At 40.8% G+C, this 20,637-nt stretch overlaps 1 pseudogene; it reads right to left on the bottom strand.

Annotated features, from left to right (window-relative positions):
* Positions 1–605: 605 nt before the first annotated feature.
* The window catches only part of LOC131578677 (bifunctional heparan sulfate N-deacetylase/N-sulfotransferase 3-like), a 32,851-nt pseudogene continuing 12,819 nt past the window's right edge, over positions 606–20,637 (bottom strand).

Genomic DNA, 20,637 nt, shown 5'->3' with positions numbered 1-20,637 from the left:
ACAAATTTGGCTCCCCAACAGAGCCATAACCAATTCTCACAAACACCAGAGGGCAACAGCGTCGCGCAGAACGCCGCGAGGAGAGCGAAAGGGAAAAGCCCGGCCACTGAAGGGCTGCTGCGGGGACCGCGCCGGGCAGATGCCGAGTGCGCCGGGAAACAAGAAAAACCAACCCAAAGCCCAAGAAACACCAGCGAACAGCCCCGCAAACGCTGCCTCCGCAGCGGGAGCCTCAGCGCCGGGCAGCCGCCCCGTCCCGCCGCGCTCCCGGCCCGGGCGGTGCCCGCAGCGGAGCGGGAGCCTGCGGCCGCCTCGGGCACAACTTTGCCGGGATCAGGGGGCCGGCGAGCGCCGACTTTATTTGGGTTAATGTTATCATCGTCAGGACTCAGGTATCTACAGCTTCTTGGCAAACATCTTCCTTGGGCAGCTCCCAGCCTACTGCGAATCATTTCTGATCTATCTCATCTACTTCCACTTGGCTAATTAGGGTATCCATGGTCTTAATGCTCTTTTCTCTTTTTGGATGTCCTCCTTACACACTAGGAGAAAAACTCATTTCTTTAACTACTAGAAGATGCATATAAACATGTCTGTCTAATGCTTTATTCCTGTTAGTTCCAAAAGGAGAAGAAAATAACACAGCATGCACTTGCCTGCCTTTCCCCACATTTTTAAAAAGGCAAGTCAAGTCACAAATAAAACAAATTAAAGAAAATTTTCATTCCACATCTTAATGCATATTAATTCCACAGCCTTTTACAAGAGACAGGGAACACAGTCACATCCTGAAGCTTCAGCTGGCCTGGTTTTATGGAGCCAGCTTAAAAATAGAACTGCTTTTCTCTACAAGAAACCAAAACAAAGAATTTAAAAAAAAAAAAGAGACCATTTTTTTCTGATCTCTTGTTCAGCCTTCACCTGCCAGAGAGGGTCCTTCTGCTCAGGGAATAGCTCCAAGTACTTGTGAGCCAGCTGGACTGGGGGGAGGGTTTGCAGTTTCAGGTTTGTCCAGCTATGAACGAAGTTGGCCAGATTCACAAAGGTGTACAAGCCCAGGCGGTCGTTGCCATAATTGGACAAGTGTGTCATGAAGATGCTGATCTGTGGGAGACAAAACGAAGAGCACACCTCGAGTCCTTGCATCACTAGATGGCAGTGCAGCCCCAGGTAATGTAAATCTCATTTGCATTTTGCTCTTCAATCAGAGCAGCAAGCCTTGGATCACATTCACACAGCCCTTACTACCCTGGCCCCTTCTGCTCCAGTCAACTCAATGCAATCAACGAGGAAAATGCTGAACATATCCCATGAGCTCTGGGAGCTGCAGGATGTGCAACACTACCCTGGGCTTGGGCACCACTGACAGCACCTTTATGTGCATTTAATTCATAGGATACAGCAAAAAAAAAAAATACTCACTGCTTTACTGTAAGAGGAATACAAATGCAATGTTAAAAACATCATTTCTGTTTTCATGGAAGAGTAAAGAAGCCACAGACAAGGGAAGCAGCTGAGGTCTGTTGCTGTGACTTCCATCTCGTGGCTGCAAGTCTAAGTTTCATAGAGTAAATAGCTCATCTCTTCCACAAAGGTATTCTGCAACACTGGCCTGACACACACACAAAAAAATACCTGAAACCTGAGTACTTTCAAATAACTGTGCATAAAGTATTCCCAAACAAAAGCCCCCAAAAGTTTTAAGGCAGGTGGTATTTTCCTCTCCCAGGATCTGACTCTGAAGGTGATCCCCAGAGAGACCCTCCCGCTCCAGCCCTTGCTCCAACTGCACTTCCTCACTCTCTGCTTCCGTGAAGCTTTCTCACATTTTGGGGGCGTTTTTGGAGTCACCTGAGCTGAGCTGATGAGCAGACCAGGAATATACACAGGTTGAACTCTCAGGGACTGAGGAAGGGCTGCAGACAGAACCTTCTGTTTTCTACAGTGATCCCTGTCCAAGGAAATTTTGTACTGATGCAACAGTCTGCTCTTACACTGAAATTTGCACATCCTCGCCTCTCCACCACTGATTTCTTTCTTGAAGTTCTTTTCAAAGTAGAATTCAGCCAAGATAAACTCTCCAGACTAATTTCCACTAAAAAATTAGAAACATGACTCTTTTTATAAAGAAATCTGCTAATGCCATGAATGAGCAATTTCTATTTCAAGTAAGACCTGATGCAAGCCACTTTAAAAAAAGCAAAGCTTATCATGGTTATAATTCTGAAATGAGTTCAGGGACTGACATTAATCTTTTGCAAAGGAATTCCAGTCCTCAGCTTAAAGAAAGAAAAAGAAAAGAATGAAAAGCTGGTATTTACAGTAAAATCAAAAGATACACACTGCTAAATCACTAGGAGGTGATCTTTCTTTGTGGGTAGGACTGAGATTGAAAACCCCTTCCCTTTAGGCACCAAATGGATAACCTTTTCAAGTTTCCTTTTTTATTTCAGTTCTCCAAGCAGGAACAGAGCAGCCACAGGACTACGTTGTTCTCACTAAAGTCACAATCAGCAGGTTTCCATAAAAAAAGGTTAACTTGCTTTCCTGACAGCCCCTTTCTTTCCTACATGTGGGCTGACCTCTGACATTTTTAATGTCAATTCACCTCCTGGCAACTCCTCACCTGCCAACAGCTACTGCACTGCCATGAAAGAAAAAGCGAGAGTAGTTGGAAAGATTGCTAGTTCACGGAAATGATTTCTCTGAAGAGAATATCGCCATCATTTTAAGAATGTCAGTACAGGCTGAGAAACTGACTCATTGAATTGAGTATTTGAATATCATCATAAATAATTTCCAGCATACAAAACTCTGAAAGTGAAGGGGGAAGATTACCAGAGACCTAAGTTCCAATTTTAGTTTTATTCTTCAAGTCAAATACTTTATGGTTAATTATTTACAACACAAAGATGATCAAATGCTGGTTGAAAACTTAAATGGCTGAGTCTTGTAAAGAAATCCATACTTAGCCAACCAGATACATGACTTTACATTTTAGAAAAAACTCTTCTAGATGGCATCAGAAACACCATAGATGAGCTGAGAGGGATGGTGGATCACCCCCCAGCTCCCTGTGCAGAAGGATGGGAACACATATCAATCCTCTTCCATCTGCAGGTGGTGCCGTTTCACACCAGGACAAAACACAATGATGATTTTTTTCCCTTCCATACTGGCTTTAGGATGCTTTGATTTGCTCTATCATACCACGTCCTGAGCCATTCAAACAAGTTCTAATTAACAAGAATCATTATTCTTTCTCTGCAACTAATAGCATGCTATGCTTCTGAAGATTTGCTCTCTTGGAACCACCAATCAAGGAGCTCTAAAAGGAATCCTTTGTGGCCATCTCCCAAGGCTAGACCTAGTAAATAACACTATTTGTTCAATACTCTTCCACCTCTGGGAAATGCTGGAAAATACAAACACAGCCTCATATATTTCTTTATTCCTCCTTCAACAGGGAAGCAGTTGTGAATAGATTTATATTTACTCTAACAAGCATTTTAACCTCCCTTTCAGATAAAAAGAGCTTATTTGATTTTATTATTTCCAGCACTCTTCTGAAAGAATTTCTTTCAGGCATCTCAGCATTTTCTTTATTTCAGTGCAGAAGGATCACCCCTTTTTTAGCTGTTCCTCATAAACAAACCATCATCTTGGTTTGCACTTCAATGCACACTCTCCACGGGATTTAATATCCTTCACGAGGGAACCAAAATGGAATGCAGACACTTTTTAAAATGATGGTTTGGGACTAAATCTGGCCTCTGGGCAGCAGCTCCTTTCCTGCTCTCACACATTTTCAGATCAGAGCTGCTCTCCTCTGCTTTGCCTTCTCCTTCCAGCTTCTCCTCAGCATTTTCTCCTTCCCCAGAGTCAAAGGATACAGGTCTAAGTTACATTTGCTCTCCTTCCCCAGTCCTGATTGTATTTGGGATTCTGACTGGTACTGCAGAAATGTAGGGAAATGAGAACAAGCACTCAGGAGAAACAGCTTTTATCTTTTTGACTGCTCATTCTATGCTGCATATTTCCTTACTACAACATTTCCCAATTAGAGGCAACAGCTTCTAGGTCAACAAAGAGTTGAGACCGAGAAGGAGCTGCTGCTATTAAATCATGTCTCAGGAAAAGATGAACCTGCATGATTTAATTTATGTATCAAGAACAGAAGAGATGCTTGACAAACAATTTACACAGAATGAAACAATGCAACAAGTTACCCAGCTTCTAGTGATGGCTGTTAACTGGCTTGGTGTTTTAAAAAATATGGATCACTACAAAATCAAGATTATTAGGACGCTGCACCTACTGAAATGATACAACAAGAACACTGCTCAAACTAAGCTTCTGGAGTCTTGGTTAACAGCTGCTGTTTTCTGACATAAAGGAGAGGTGCTTGCCTCCCAAAGGAATGATAATACCATTCCCAGGAGGGACTAGCCCTTCCTAAGGCTCCTGGCTTTTTCCCTTGGCGGTAAGGGGTCTCTCTTAAGCTGCCAGGATCAGACCCCAGAGCAGAGAGAAGACCTCTTTCAGGCATCAACTGCAGCAGCAAGAGAAGTGGAGGGAAGTCTGAGACTTGCAGGACACTGATGATCTTGAAGAGTTTAATTATTTTGGCATTTCAAATCTGGAATTTGAAGTGTTGGTATAAGAAAAAAACAGGTAATAAACACTTATTACATACTGGGCACTTAATTTTTTACCATATAGAGATCTACTGCGGGCAATTCCAACTTGCATAAATTCCTGCTAATAAACCTGTCATCAAGGTACTTTAGTCACAGGCACAATGTCACCCTCCCATCTGTGCAACAACATTACAATGCAGCATTGAGCCCTCCCAACTCAATGAAGTTATGCACAACCCTTCAAAATGAAGTTAAATTATGACTGACAATTAACTCTGTGGTCTCGGCTAGGCACTCGCAGCAGACACATTTCCAATTTGGGATATTGCTGGTATTTTAGCTACTGAGCACATGTTGACAGGCCATGAGAGTACATCCAACTCTCAGAACACCTACAATCCAATTAATTTGGCACTGTGCACACCCTGTTTGCAGTTCTGCTATTGTTTCCAAGTTACTCTGAACAGTTTTGTTTCAGGTATTCAGAGACTCAGTAACAGCAGGTTTTGCTCCATTGTACTACCAAAGTGATGGAATAACAAATCAGAGCAGAGTCTATATTGAATATGTATTTTTAATAGCTGAAAGACAGTCCTTTCAGACCTGGATGCTTGCAGAAAAAGCTGTGGTCAATTCCACCACAGAGATTCCAGCTTGCTGCTCCCTTTTTAGCCCCGAGGTTGCCCTGCTGCTTTCACAGCTGCCACAGACCCATCCACTCGCAGACTGCCAACCAGTGGAATTCCATTTCCATAGTGGTGTCTCCACTGTAAATATGATGGAGCCAGGGAAGAGTTATGGACTCAAACAAAATGGTGTATTTGATGTAGTTCTGAATTGTTGATCTGACAGTCAGGAACCCCAAGTTTATTTGCTGCTGCTGCTCATTCCCCTTGTGACTCAGCAGTGGTAGTACTCTTCAAAAGACTCACTTCACTCTAAACCACTGGCACAAAGCTTTCCATTCAAGAATTTTAAGGATCATAGAAGAAGAAAATTTTCTCATTGCCACAGTTTCAATGCATTTCCTGCCCACTGTTACAAGGAATCAACTCTAAAGAGACAGCTATTCCTGTCTGTTCCACAGCCTCTCCACTGTTCCACAGCCTCTCCACACTGGCTGCTGACCTAGGAATTTCTTTTCTTTTCCTATTCCACCCACAAAATACCAGATTCTCTCTCTGGCTTTTATGGGTGGGTTTTGAAGAACAGATAGGAAGGCAAAGAATACTTGTGTTCTGCAGTCAGACAAAATGTTCTGCCAAACTGATTTCCCCCCCTGCCCCAAGTGACGGCAGCTTTTGCTGGAATTATGGGCACGAGAGGGCAGGGAAGAGAGAAAAGTGATGCCTTTCTCACCCATGAAGTGGGGCAAGCCTGTCAAACTGGACCATCTTCCCTGCTTCTCACACTCAGGACAGTTACATATGAGGTCGTGCCAAGCAACATGGACAGAAATGGAAAAGCTGAGTCTGAATGTCTTGGATTTTGATTTTCTTCTGTAGTGCCAGTTCAGGGTCACATTAAGATACAGCAGGTTCCGCTGATGCTTGTACAAATCCTCTCATTTTCAATGCTAAAGGAGATAATTTCTCCCTTGCTGCAAGTCAATTAGCTTAATAACAGCTCTACTCACTGCAACTGGGGAGAGGTAAAAATTAGAAGAAAATAATACTTAGAACTGAACGCACACAAAGATTACAATTATTTTAAGATCAATCAGACAAAGTGCCTAAAGCCTTTCCTCTTCATCAGCGCTGCTGTAACCATGTCAAGAGCACACAGCTGGCTACACATTAGTTTCATTGTTGGGCTGTCAACCATTTGAAGGTTTTCACCAAATTCCTCTCCACAGGGCATTTTCCCTTTTCTTTCCATCTGCAGACACACAGTACTTTGCAAGGAAGTGCTTGTAATGCAATTACTGCATTCTGTTTGTTTTTCTGAGGGGCAGAAAAGGTACAGAAAAACTTCATGAACTGTTGGTTACCCTTAAACATTCATCTCGTGGGATAGAAAAGCTCCAGACCTGTATCTTCTAGAGTTCAAAGGATCTGAGAAGCAATGATGGAGTTGATGGCAGTGTCTATACTGACCTCTTCATTATACACAGCTCAAACCTAATGGCTCTCTTCATCCAAAGGACAGATTTAGGAAACTGGTACAGTTTCACTCTAAGAAACATTGAACAGAAATTTGTTTTACTAATCCAAGAATTGCACTGGATATTGCAGAGAGAGAGAGATCAGTCTGAAATCACTCAAGATTCTAACAAGTTTATCAGGAAAAATACTTGCTAAAATGTTTTAAAGTCAGTACAGTAGTATGAAAACCAGTAACAATGTGAGCCAATAAACCAGAGATGTGTCTGACTGGATAAGATACCCATCACTACACACTTCTACAGCGCACCTTTTCCTTGTGGCTTTGCCCCAAAATTCCCTGGCTGAATCAGTGCCAGTCCCTCCACCTCCCTGTATGTCAATTATTCAACTGATAACATGGGAGAAATGATGCCAGTATACCAATAATACAGGCTGCTGAAGCTTGCTTTTTCTTTTCCTGTGAAACATTTTGTGCAAGATCCTGATATAGCACGATCTCGCCCGAGGGCCGCTGCAGTCAGCAAGATCTTTAACGCGAGACAGACACACAAAATATTACTTGAAGAGTGAGTTTAGTGCTCTCTTAGTGCTTGGGCTCTTTCTCAGCTTGGTGACACTTCAGAATTCGGGATGCCTGACAGGAACAGTGGTCAGGATCACTTCCCAGTCACCAGTGCAAACCACACAACCCGCCAGCTCTGAGATTTGCTACTCCAACAAGCCAACTGTTGGTTCCCAGCATCTGCAGAGCAGCATTTCCTGAGGCTTTTCCTACCTGCAGAACGTCTGCTTTGTACAGTGCTCTGGGAACAGGGCCATCATGCTGCTTCTCATGACAAAAACTCACAGCTGCACACACGGTCCTGTGGTTTCTTGTGGTTTATCCTGCATGTGGTGGTTGATGGAGCACACTGGAAGGAGGCAGAGCCTCTCTTACACCACTGCACAGCCAAACCACTGAGAAATTTGGGGCTTTACTCTTAGGGGCACTTATTTCAGAGTAGGGTATCCAGCTCCTGAAGTCTCAGCCTGCTAACTTACACTTGACAAATGATATTCACTTCCAAATTAAATATAACGAAGAAATTTGTTAAGATTAACATTTAACCCACACTCCCATTTTCCAGGTTTGGAAACAAACTATTTATGTACTCATTATTGAGAACATTGTTTAGCTGACACTGTAATGATTCATGGGTAGTGTTTTCTCTTCTTAGTTTTGTATCAGTGAAAAATAACATTTTGAAAACGTCTCATAATGGAATTTTTGCATCCTCTCAACAGCTGAGTGTTTCACATCAAGAAATTCCAGCAATGTTGATGAAAACACAAGAAAGCTTATGAAATTCAAAATGCCAGACAGACTCCTAAAGCTACGTAGTCTTCATTTTAACGTCTAAATTTTTGCCCAACGCTGACTTGCAAAGTGTGACATAAATACATGCAAGACCTACACCCCACAAAGATACAAACCTCAGTCTTTAAAGTGACTGTGTGCAAAGCTAATGCTTAGAACTTTGGGAACTCTTCATAGGCAGGTATTTACAAACCAGATATATCATGTTTTCAAAGGCACTCCTTCGAAGGAGTCTTGGGCAGATTTTGGCCAAATATTCATTTACAGTTATATTTAGAAAACAATGCATTCTATTCTTTTAGCCTGTATTGTATTGGGGATATCATAATTTTCAGAAATAAGTGATCACACAGCCTACACAGCAATGCATGAATCAAAGACCTGATTGTAATGTATAAAAAGACATTACTGTACTCACATTCCAGGATGTCAGGCAGACATGATCAAACCTCCATGATGAATATCAAAAACCATGGATGGTTCACTGCTTGTCTTCCCCTCCATTCTCACAATTCTTTTCATTTAAAAGGCTTATACCTCAAGCACTCCTATTAAATTTTGCTGTTTCCCTACACTGTAAAATAGTTTTTGGCTGTTGTGGCAGTATTTCAATGTGGAATATATTTTGTCCTGACTCAAAATATTGTTCTGTGCCTTCTTCTAATTTGCCCACCGAGCAACTTCTAGTCAAAACCCACATTGCCAAAGAGCTGCTATGGTGCCAATACCCTCCCCATGCAATGAATTTTCCAGATCTCAGCTCTATTAACAACCTGGGGTTGGAAGCAGAGGGTGTACAAGGTCCCTTCCACCCTAAACCACTCTGTGACTGATTCTATCCTGTGCCTGGAACAATACACATCATCAAAACCAGGACTGCAACCACTGCCACCTTCTAGAAGGGAAGCCACAAGCGTGCAAAGGAAGTCAAGTTTGTATTTCCTAATTTTGCTATGTGAACACAAAAAAGGGGAACAAAACACAGTAACTGCTCTCAAAGAGCCTGAAAGCATCTGAGGCTTGAAAAATGCAGCTGCATATAAACTGCTGAAGTAGCTTTCAGAAATGGTTTTCATTTGGACTGCATCACATTGCAGAAGATTAAAAAAGGGCACAAAATATTTAGGCTGTTATTCCAAAAGATTTGATTGGAAATGTTTTGTTCTCTTTGATCTTCCTAGTGACTACATTTCTATAAAGCAGCAGAATTTTATTTATATGTTTGATTTGGACCCCAAGTGAAAGCCTTATCTAAAAGCTTGTCTCAAAGGTCAGCTCTGAGGCAGCTGACCTAATCCCATGCCATTTTGAAGTACTACACTGCTCTCTTCTGTCAGCGTTCTGTAGTTTCAGCACCGCACTTCTTGCTTATTTTCCATTAAAGAGAAATGAAAGGTTAAGCACATGTGGTTCATTTACTCAGATCTTTTCTTTGAACTGTGTGGCTCTTTTACTTGGATCTCTTCTTTGAAGCTGCTATGAGAGAGCAACTGAAATTTCTCAGAACTGATTGGAGCCCAAGCCCTCCTTGCTTGCAGCTTTCTCACCTCAATAAGTGTTCCCAACACTTTGCATCACAACTTTGGCACAGCAGAGAAGTGAACTTTACCTGAACACTCATAGCAGTTCTTTACATTCAAATTCTTCAAAAAATTAAATCTCAGGGGTCTTATTTCATGCAAAAAGTAAAGAACAAGAGAGGCTGGCACTGCTGCATTACTAACAAAACAGTTGACAAAAAAAGGTGAAGACTGCTTTGTATAACTAACATACATAGATCATAATTTACTTCATTGAAAAAGCCAAAGAACTCACTATCAGTAACCATTATTGTTTGGGAGACCCAGGTGATCAGCACTGGAACATTCAGTAACTTTTCCTTCAATTAATTTTTAAAAAACATTTCAAAATTCTGCTGTACTTACTGGATTGAGAACCACTGTGAAGAACAACTCTCCTCCTTGAATACTTTTGTCTAATTCCTTTGGACCTCCAGGATACTCTTGATAGAAAATGGTGTGTGTGAATAGGCCACAAGTTTGCCTAGGAAGCACCTGAATTTATGAAGAAAACATAAAAAATTTCAAGGGTTGATGCTTTTAATGAGATGCTAAAAGTCAGAGAAGTAACATGGAACAGATAATTGCTGGGTATATCTGGCCTCTCAGCTTTTCTGGAAACCAATACTGATCTAGATGAATTATTATCACTAAAATCATAACATCCAAAAATCCATCACATTTGGTTTGAAATTGGAGACTGATCTCTATCATGAAATTACAATTACAGCCTCCTTAAACTCACTCTCTCCATAACACCTCATCCTAAATCCAAGTATTTGAAGTCTAAAGTTTTAAAATAATGTGAAAGATAATCTAAAATATTATCAGTCTGTATCGTATCAATCAGTTCCACTTTTATCTGAATGATGGCTTTGTTGTAAATTTAAACTGTAGCTGCAAAGGCAAATTGGGGTTTCTTTGGCTTAGGCATCACCACCAACAATTCTACTTTGACACATGAGAAATTTTTCCAATAATGCTCACCTTATAATAAATATTTACTTCCCATGCAACTGTGCTATTGTTGAAATATGTAGTACAAGCAAAATTATTTTTAAAAACATTCCAAGAACAAATCTTTTGAATATGAAGAACTAGTAAACGCAGTTAACACTTTTCATCGGGAACTCAAAATATTTTCTCCTGAATTCAGAAAATAATTCACTGGAGAGCATTTCCATTATGCCTATTCCTTATGGAAAATCAACAGCTGAGTAAGGATGTTCATGGATAGAGCCTAACTGGGATCGCTATGATAGATTAGCTTTTAAAGCATAGAAATATTTGACACAGGCTGTGGTTTTGTAGATACTCTTTTATTTATTGAAGTTTCATTTCTCAACTTCTTTTTTTTTAATGTAGAGAAGATTGTGATCACGGATTGCAAATTCTGTGTTGTCAGAAAATGTATGGAATTTGTACATCTGCTATAAACTTGCCTAAGTTTTTAACAAACCTTTGGATTTCCTTGAGGAAATAAGAGAACATTTTTTCACAGAGGCAGGGAATGAAGCTGTACTTGATGTGAGGTGCTCTGACAAATCTTACACAACCATGTTTTTACTGAGTCTGTTCATTACTATTAGCCTGCAGGTGTAAAATATTGATGCATTTGCCCTGGAGAATTGAAAGCTTGAGACTCCCTGAACAGGTGGTTTTGTATGACTGGTTTTGGAAATAGATTTTTGGCTGCAGTGTCCTTGTGCTAAATCTCATTATGTGTCTTCAAATGACGTGTTTTCACAAATATTTATGGAAGGGATTTTTGGAGACTCTGAGTCAATCTGTCTTCCCCAAATGCTCTGTGCTCCCTGAGCACATCCACAAACCCATTATTTCACACGCAGTGATTGCTTTGAGGAGAGCAAACTGTAGCTCAACCCTAGATTGGTGTCACTTTTGTTCCTAGATTTTTGGAGATGATTTTCATTTGCTTCACCCAAAAATAGATCAAAACTTTAAAATGCTACTACTTAGCTTAGGGAAGTGGTATCCATGGCAATGTGAGAACAATACCAGAATTCTGTCCTAAGTGGCAGAGTTGTGCCAAGGCTCTCGACCTCCCAGAAGTGCCTGTTGCAGCCAGAGGTACAACACAGGGCTCCCATTCACTGCTCTCCCACTTGCTCCAAAAGAAAGTTACTTGGGAACATGCCACCAAGTATTTTGGAAAGCTGTTTTGAAACACTTCTGAGATGATAATACCGATGAGATGTGAACCCGAAATAGCCTCCACCCCAGTGCCCAGATGGCAACAGCACAGCGCCTTCCGTGTCAGTTGTGTAGAAGCCCTTCCTTTGGCAAACGTGGCTGTCAGTGACAGAGCTGGGAGTTATGTCATTTAGGAAAACACTGGGATTTGAGAGCACTTTGGTAGCCTGGAGGTGGTGTGGGGGGTGTTTTCCTTCCCTGCTTCTCCTGAGGCTCTGGGTTAAACCAGGCTGCAAAGCCCAGCCCACATTTGTGTATGGCAGGAAGCCAAACAAGGGCAACCACGCACAGTTCACGGGGAAAAGAGAAGTATGGACCCACCCAGATCCAGATTCTGAGGTAGCATCACCTGGCAATACTCTTCTGCAGTTAATGGAACCATGCAAATTTAAAACCTGATAGAAATCTAACCCAGCAGATTGTGTTAAATGATGCAAAATGGACTTGTTCCTTGAGCTCTCTGAACCAGCATTAACCACAGGACTAGAACTGTTAACAGCCTGTTAACTGCTGTCAGCAGGGTGTCTGGATGCCACCTTCATCAGCAGAAACATCACCAGCAACAGACTGATTTTAATTAACAAGACACTGTCAAATGTATCTTGCTAGTTATGCAGAGCAGTACGTGCTTCTTGCAATGTGAACTTCTAGGATACCCTGCTTTTCCACTTCAAAGGAAATTGCCCATGAAATGGCAGAGTACAAAATGAACATCAGCAGTACAACTCACCATGATGTTTTTGTGGATGAAGCCTCGCCTATACCTTGCAGGTTTCAGATGTGGGTATTCTTCTGTGCTGGTAACTCCGATGTTCCAGACCTTTTTCCAGGCATCATAAAGTTGAACGTGTACTGGATAAACTCCAGAGTGGTGTGGTGCCACTGCATAGCCCAAGTCAGTTGGAATAGCGTGCTCCTGAAACATGACAGAACAATGGTTGCACTCAAAAATTTAAGAAACTTGATGTTTTGGCATTTCTCAGATGCTTTCTTTGTGAAAGACCGAGAACAGGTCTGAAATGCACATAACAGTAATATCAAACTGTGCTGATCTGGAAGGAGATGGAGAGCAGCATGGTGAAGATAAAGCACAGGATTTTAAGACGAAAGCCTTTTTAGAAAACACCAGTAGGCAGGGAAGAAAGATATAAATGCATTTTACATTGGTTTCTTCAATCTACATTAAACAGAAAGCTGCACTCTTTCAAGTTCTTGCAAGGAATTTGCTCACAAACTCCGATGTCAAAGAGAAAATCACTGGCATGTACTCAACACAACATGCAGCATTTGGCAGCTACAACTACAAAAACCACAATTTCCACTACATGTCCCTTCATAATCACTTGGATGAGGAGCTGAATTTCAGTCACTGCATTTCCCCTCTAGTCCAATCAAAACACAAATCCATTTTCAAAAACCAGCTTAACTATTTTATTGTCATGTTAAACATGTGTAACACTCTACAGGATGTTGTAGAGTAAACCCTTTTGTAGCACGTTTCCTATTTTTGAAGGCTCCTGGCATTTCTCATGTGTACACCCTCACCTTGATGCCATTACATTCTCTTCACATCCAATGCATTTTCCTTCAGGTTACTTTTCAAATGAACAGTAAATAGCACATATTCCTTGATAGTCTGATCAGTGGAAAGCACAGTCCATAAGATATCATTTTGCCATGATTTAGGAAGACTGCTCTTGCACTGCCTTTGAATTCTGAGAGTTTTTAATATGGCTGGAATCAATACGGTCATCCTCACCCTATTTCCTAATCATACTGTGTGTGCAAAGCATTGGCTGATACCAGGACCTCTTCCTTTGAATACACTAGTTACTGTGGAACATGAAAATCTCCAGAAAAACAGGTGTGTGATGTTAGTAAAATCATGTACTGCGAGTAACAGACACAAATGGTTCAACCACAGCGGAGAACCTTGAGTTCTCTATGTCTAAAGAATGGTGAAATTCTTGTTTCCTTTTAGGAATTTCTGCCACACATGAAGGGCACCGTGTGTAATCTGCCAAACAGGAGTGAGTAACATCTGCCCTCCTGGTTGTATTGCACCAGGAGATAAAGAGTGGATCCTCCATCAGTTACGCCACTTTACACGATTTAATTCCATCACAGATAATCCAATTCTTCTTCCTTTTATCTTTCCTACTGCCCTTAAGCATGCATAAGCATCAGAAAGGAAAATCTTCACAGAACATGTAAGAAATTGCCTTCTCTAACATCCCACTGCAACTCCTTCATTTATCTAGAAACAAAAGTCTGATTTTTAAGGCTTCTCCCCTCAAGTTTCACAACAGGCAGTAATAAATATGTCATCTAAATCTTTCACTCTAATAATCATCTTCTATCATCTTCAATGAATTAGTGTCTCCATTATTCCTTACTGACTCTTATTCCCCAGTTGGGCATCTCCCACACAATACACACATTGAGTGGATAACGCACGAGGCAGCGGCAATTTCGGCCTCTTGCAAAAAAGTGGATACTTCTCTCTGTTATTCATTTAAATGCTCTGAGCAAATGAAACATAACCAGTAGCTTTAGGTCCGTATGTCTAAACATGAAAAAAAATTAATAGAAGGTATCTGTAAGCATTAAAAGCACTGAAAGTAGTGAAGAAAATGGCAATTGCTGAAGTTACATAAACCAAGGTTGAAAATGCATGATCCTTATAACACTCTTTAACGATTACATCCTGCACACTGATCCCAGAGGATGTCTTAGGTCACACCAGAACTACAAGGACCCATTTTATTTCCAGTGGAGTTTGCACCAGTACACAGAATCGTATTAAAAGGGCAATTCTGGACACAAGATTTTTACATTTTTGGAAATCTTAACACCTACTGCAATGTTTTCTTCAAAGGAAACATTAAAGCAGAGCTGTCCTGTACTCTGTACAACTACAATTTACAGCAAACTTGGTGAAATCTTTGCTTGAAAGAAAGCATGTGTCTCCATCAAAACCCAAGTTTTCAAACACAAACTTGAATTGGATGATTTGGTCCATCCTTTTCTCCTACACTCACTGACACATGGCCATTAAGTGCACTCTTTGTTGTTCTGGTATTTCAAATCCCCCTGCTCCTTCCAGGAACAAAGGCATCACCTGCCATCTAAAGAGCAACCAGTGGATTTTAAAAAGGAAGAAGAAGAAATATTAGGCTGTCAGAAGAGCAGATGTAATCCAGCAAACATGGTTGTGTCTGCTGAGATATTGGGACACAATTAAGTCTTGACACCAGACTCCCTCTTCAGACAAATAACATGTTTTAATTGTTGCAATTTGTTGTATGAAAGTAACTGTGATCTGTTTCTCCAATATCCTCAGACCTAAAATATGTTTTGAATTTTTCTTGTATTCTCACTGAAACATTTTGATTCAGAGCTTTGCTGTGAATAAATAATTAGTAAAGGCAATGCTTTCCAAAACAAGTTTATGTAAAGCTGATCCAAAGGGAATATATAAGGTGTATCACTGCAGAATTGCATCTTTGAAATTGTGGCACACTTACCTAACCCCAACATCCAGTGGTTTCACAAAGTCATTTGAATACCTTTCAATGGTATTTCAATTTATTCTTTCAGAAACTTGATTTTTTTTTTTTTTTTAATCTAAACAGACTAATGGTTCCTGAGTACCTAATTAAATAAAAGAATGCAAAAACGTAACTCACTAAGGCAAACTTTTTGTTGAGGATCATCTGCTCCACCAGTGAGGACTCATTGTGAAAGAGGTGTGGCTGCATGTGACTCCACATGTGGGGAAACCACCAGAACTCATCCACAGATCTCAGCAGCAGGTCATCACCCTCATCCTCCTCCTCAGTCCCTGCAGAGAAAATTGAAAAAAAAAAACAAACCCAAACATTTCTGAAGTTTCTACATTCATGATATTTTTTACAAGAGTTGGAAACAGCAGGAATGATATTAACATAATAAACTGTGACCAGTTAAAATACCTCCTGCTGAGGCACTGGGGACAAAATGGGACAGTCAGGACCACTTTGATGGCCCACATCCTATTTAATACTCTTTGATCTCTTCTATTTCTATACTGGTTTTAAAACAAAATTATTTTAAGGGATAAAATACATTGCTCTATTTCTACAGTAGAAATTAAACAATCCTAAGGAAGAACTGTGGTAGCTCAACAGATCCCTTAGTGAAATCACTACAAAATTTTATGTGATTGGTGGAATTGACCACTCAAAAGCAGACTGAAAGGAATTAATTTGAATAAAAGCGGGGGAGGCATTTCATCTGCTCCACACCAGAAAGTTATGCAGGAACACAGCATACTAAGGCCCTCAGACTCCACCATTCCTACTTGTCCTCACACTACACAGAACACCATCAAAATCCACGTCATTTTAGTGTTTCATTCTTACCCCTGTGATAGAATTTTCCTGAAAATCCCAGGTTGAAAGTAAAATTTGTAATCTGGGCTCTCAAAAGATTCTGAGTATCAAGCAGGGCCTGAAAACAAAACAAACCACCATACAAACATACCTGTAGAAAATACAATCTGGCAGAGAAATTTAATATAACAATAGAAATAATTTTACAGTTATGTGCCTTTTCAATTGGTTTTGCTATTTCAAACCAGCTCTTTATGTAAGACAGAGCAGTACAGATATTTTTATTAGCACATAAAGATTAAAGACCGCATGAAAACTCCATCATTTCCCTTATGAAGATGACCAGCTATTAAATGCTGGGTTACTCCCTGAATGATGAGAGAGGAAAACAAAGGCATTCACAGAGAGAAGACCTTCCACTGGTCCCTCAGTAAACCTGGGGCACAGCCAGGAATGAATTTCAGATCTCTTGTGCCCCCCCCAGCACTGCTCCATTCACCAGGGTGAAGAGCAGCTGCCAGAGTTACATTTTTCTACAGCAGCTCAAGTACATCCACAGCATTTCTATCCTGTTTCAAACTCATGGGCAACCCAAAAAGAAAAATCTAGTGAGATAGCAAGAAGCAAAATCAACCTTATCCACACCAAAGAACTGGTTGGCAGATTCCCTCAAATACTGACTCATTTCTCAGACAATGAGCTGATACTGACTCTCAGCATCTGTGTACTTGCACTAAAGTAGTACAAACAAAAAAACAGCATGGAGGAAGAAGGAGGAAGCATTATTCATCAGGTACAGCTTCACTTGTTGGTTTCAATATGCTCTTCTTGATTTGTTGCTCCTAAGATTTACATATTACATTCAGGAGTTCTCTCCCAGGCTCTTACACCCCGCTGTTCCCTCGTTCAGTTTTTCAGGTGGAACACAGAAACCCAGTGTTCCAAACTTTGCAAAGTAAGAACAAAACAGAAGAGCAAAATCATCAGAAAGTTTTCCAAGTCAACATAGAGTATAGCACAATGATCTTAATAAAGTGCTGGAAAACATTACTACTGTCAGAGAAGAGTAACTGTGTTATGAATGGGGAATGTACTTAACTGCACAAAAAAGATGAATATGACTGGAGATTCTCAAAGGTTTAAAGGTCTAGCAGTTGCCCTACTCTTGAAATGCAAAGACAACTTAGTGCCTTGAAAAATATGAACCAATAAATTTAGTTTCCCTGAACATTTTCATCATGGAAGTGATTTGCCTACAATTACATGCCAATGACAACATAATATGAGGAACTCCAGTCTGGTTGAGGCATAGTACACTCAACTTACAATTCCTTAAAATATGACTCATTTTATAGATTGAGACAGTATCCACCTTAGTAGAGCATACAACCTCTACTTTGGGTCTTCCCCAGGGCTCACCTGGTAAAGATCATCATCTTTTACTGCAAAGCCTGAAAACTGTCCCAGAGACAGTTTTAGAGACACTGTAAAAGAATGAGCAAAATGAAGCACAGAATGGAGATAACTGAAAACAAGCTCCAGACTTAGGAAGCAGAATATTAAGTGAAAAACCTTGCAATGCTGTAACGACGGCTTTTGCTTGGCTGAGAGAGTGAAGATCTCCGAGGAGGCTTCTTATTCTAATGAAAAGCAGCAAATCTGCACAGGATTTATATGAAAACCAACCCTGAGCTGCTCAGAATCTATTCAATGAAATAATTTTGTCTCTGCATGCTTGGAAAGGTAGGAGGCAAATAATGCAGCTATTCCCTTCCTGGGCTAAGGGCACACGTGTAGAGGGGAAGGGATCCTGAGCACAGCCTGACAGCGAGGTGGCACCAAGGGCTGCTCACTTCTTTCCCTCCACATTAAGAGCTGGAAGCATTTCTTGAGCTGAAGGTTTTATCCTGTACCTTTCTAACACCTTCCCAGCTTGTCACCTCCAGTCTGGTTTCAGCAGGATGGAAAACTAGAATGGCAAACCCGCTTTTCAAAGGGAGGAGGGAGGAAGGTGGCAAGAGGCCCAAGACATTTCTGTAACAATGCAACACAGAGTTCGCTTCTTCCCTGGGAATTAATTTTGCCAGTGCGGTTCCCACCTTCTTGCCTCATGTTGGGGATGTATCAGCTAATTCCAAGGGTGTGGACCTGCTCTGCCTGTGAAGAGGGAGGCCCCAGACCTGCTGTGAACCACTCTGGGTACAGACAAGCCCAGCTAACATTTGAGTTGTCGTGCCTAGGATTATTTTCTGGGCGACTTGACATTTTACTCATCTTTCAGGTTCTAAAAACAAAATGTTAAAACTCATGAAAAATATATAGTAGCAGATGGCAGGGCTGATTACTGTGAGTTTCCATCAGAAAGACAGAAAGAGAGAAAAAGTAGGGGGACTAAAAGCCTGACATTTCTTTTCTACATGCTGTTTTATAAGCTGAAGGTAAACTGCTGGTATTTTCTGGATATCTTATGATTGTTTATGAGCAGCCCCTCTGGGTAACTGTATGAGATGCTACATAAATACACCAGTACTGAATATTGTATTTTTAAACTGTCAAGCCTTCATATGTTTATAAATAATTATGTAGTACATGTTATATTTCTGCTGGTACTATAAGGAAAATAAATTGCTGGCTGCATAATCCCTTTCACGTACACAGTTCCAATGGAGTTCTTTCTTTTGAACTTCTCCTTAGCTCACAGACTAGGTTTAGGAAATTCCTAGTGCCAGCAATCAAAGGTAAGTGTTCAATACATGATGAAAGAACCCTTGTTTTGCTAATAGTAAAAACAGAAATCTCAGGAAAAGGCCCTGTTACAATTCAGGAGATAGACAAATGTTATCCCTACAGCCAAACAACTGATTTTCTCATCCTTCAAACAGGACAGAGACATGGACAGATGACATAGGCTGTCAATTTTTTAGCTCAAGTAGATCAGCTGAAAAGCCAAGGATAAAACTCCTATTTTCAAACCTGCTCCCCACTTCCACAGCCAGGAAGCCATCCTACCTCCTGCCCTCAAATATCTCAGTGCAATTTCACTTTAGAGTCTGCCACAGAGCAACTACAAGTGTCAGCCTGTCTTCAGCCAACAGACGGCTATGATTTCTTCAGCATCAACACAAATATTCAGACTCAAATGCCTTGACTTGATCAAAGGAATAAATCAAGTTTGCCTTGTTGAACTCTGGTTCACCAAAGAGGAAGGATGCCTTCTTTGTGCAGTCACGCCAACATATTTATGACTATTTTCCTGCTGAAAAGCTGCTAAAGAACTCAAGCACTTGAAAAGAGAAATAGTTCAATAAGCTGGTAATTCTACTTGTAATCACGTACATTTCAACTAAATTGGCAAGCAGACAGACAGAGCCTCACAGTGCTGCAGCATTAACATCTTACACTTCACATCGGTACACGCCTTCATGTCAGCAACAAACGCAAGGGCAGCTTCATCATTTTCCAGAAAGCCTTTCTCTTCCTCCTTTTTTTGGGAAGCAGATCTCATCTCTTAATGTTTGCTTATTTAAATGCTTTACTGTCTGACAATACTACCAAAGGAGCCATTAAATTAGGTATTATTTTGCTTGAATAAAATTTCTGATGTTGTGTTGGCCCTTCCATAAAGGCAAGGAGCTTCAGAAAAGGAAGGACAAATTAATAACAAGTGGAATATGAAAGCACCTGAGTTAAGCAGAGCAATCCCCTCTATGGGAGCTCTTATCCAGAAGTAGCTTTAATTTCTCCACATTGTATTTCTTACATGAGAGGGAAGAAACAGAACTCGAGCCATTTTCTGAGTGGATTTCTTGGTAGAGAGAGGTTTAATGAGCCGAAACTGATGTGCTGTCCTTTTACTCTGCACTTTTTGGGACATCACTTTGCCTTTTCCTGCCCTGGGAGTGCTGCAGCAGAATCTGCTGCTCGGGTACTCACACACCACCTGCCTCCCTCAAGCTCCCCCTCCTGCAGAACCTGGGCTGCTGGGAGGCAGCACAACAAGCAGGAACACAAGACAGCCTCAGTGAAGGTCCAACCCAAATGGCTGGGAATCAGTATTTTATTGGACTCCTTTGCTTCTGAGGAAAAAGAATTCCTTCATGATAAATTATGGATTTTGGAACATCATTAAAATGCAATGACTACTCTTTCTGCATTTCCAAGATTAGCAATTTGACACCCATTACCATAAACATTTAATAAGAAGAATTGCTTTGAGTATAAGGATGTACCTGAAAAAAAACATTTTATCTATCCTTCGGACAAAAGGACAAAAAGCTTCATTTGCCTTTGTGCACTCTCTTAGCAGAGCTGACATTACAGAGAGGACAAAAGAAAAAACAAAGAAAACCTTCCGTTTTTTCTGCAAAGTGTATTGCTGATGGAGAACAG

Source organism: Poecile atricapillus, chromosome 4 (assembly GCF_030490865.1).
Source record: "Poecile atricapillus isolate bPoeAtr1 chromosome 4, bPoeAtr1.hap1, whole genome shotgun sequence".
Taxonomy (NCBI): domain Eukaryota; kingdom Metazoa; phylum Chordata; class Aves; order Passeriformes; family Paridae; genus Poecile; species Poecile atricapillus.
This window is presented reverse-complemented; position numbering and strand designations above follow the sequence as displayed.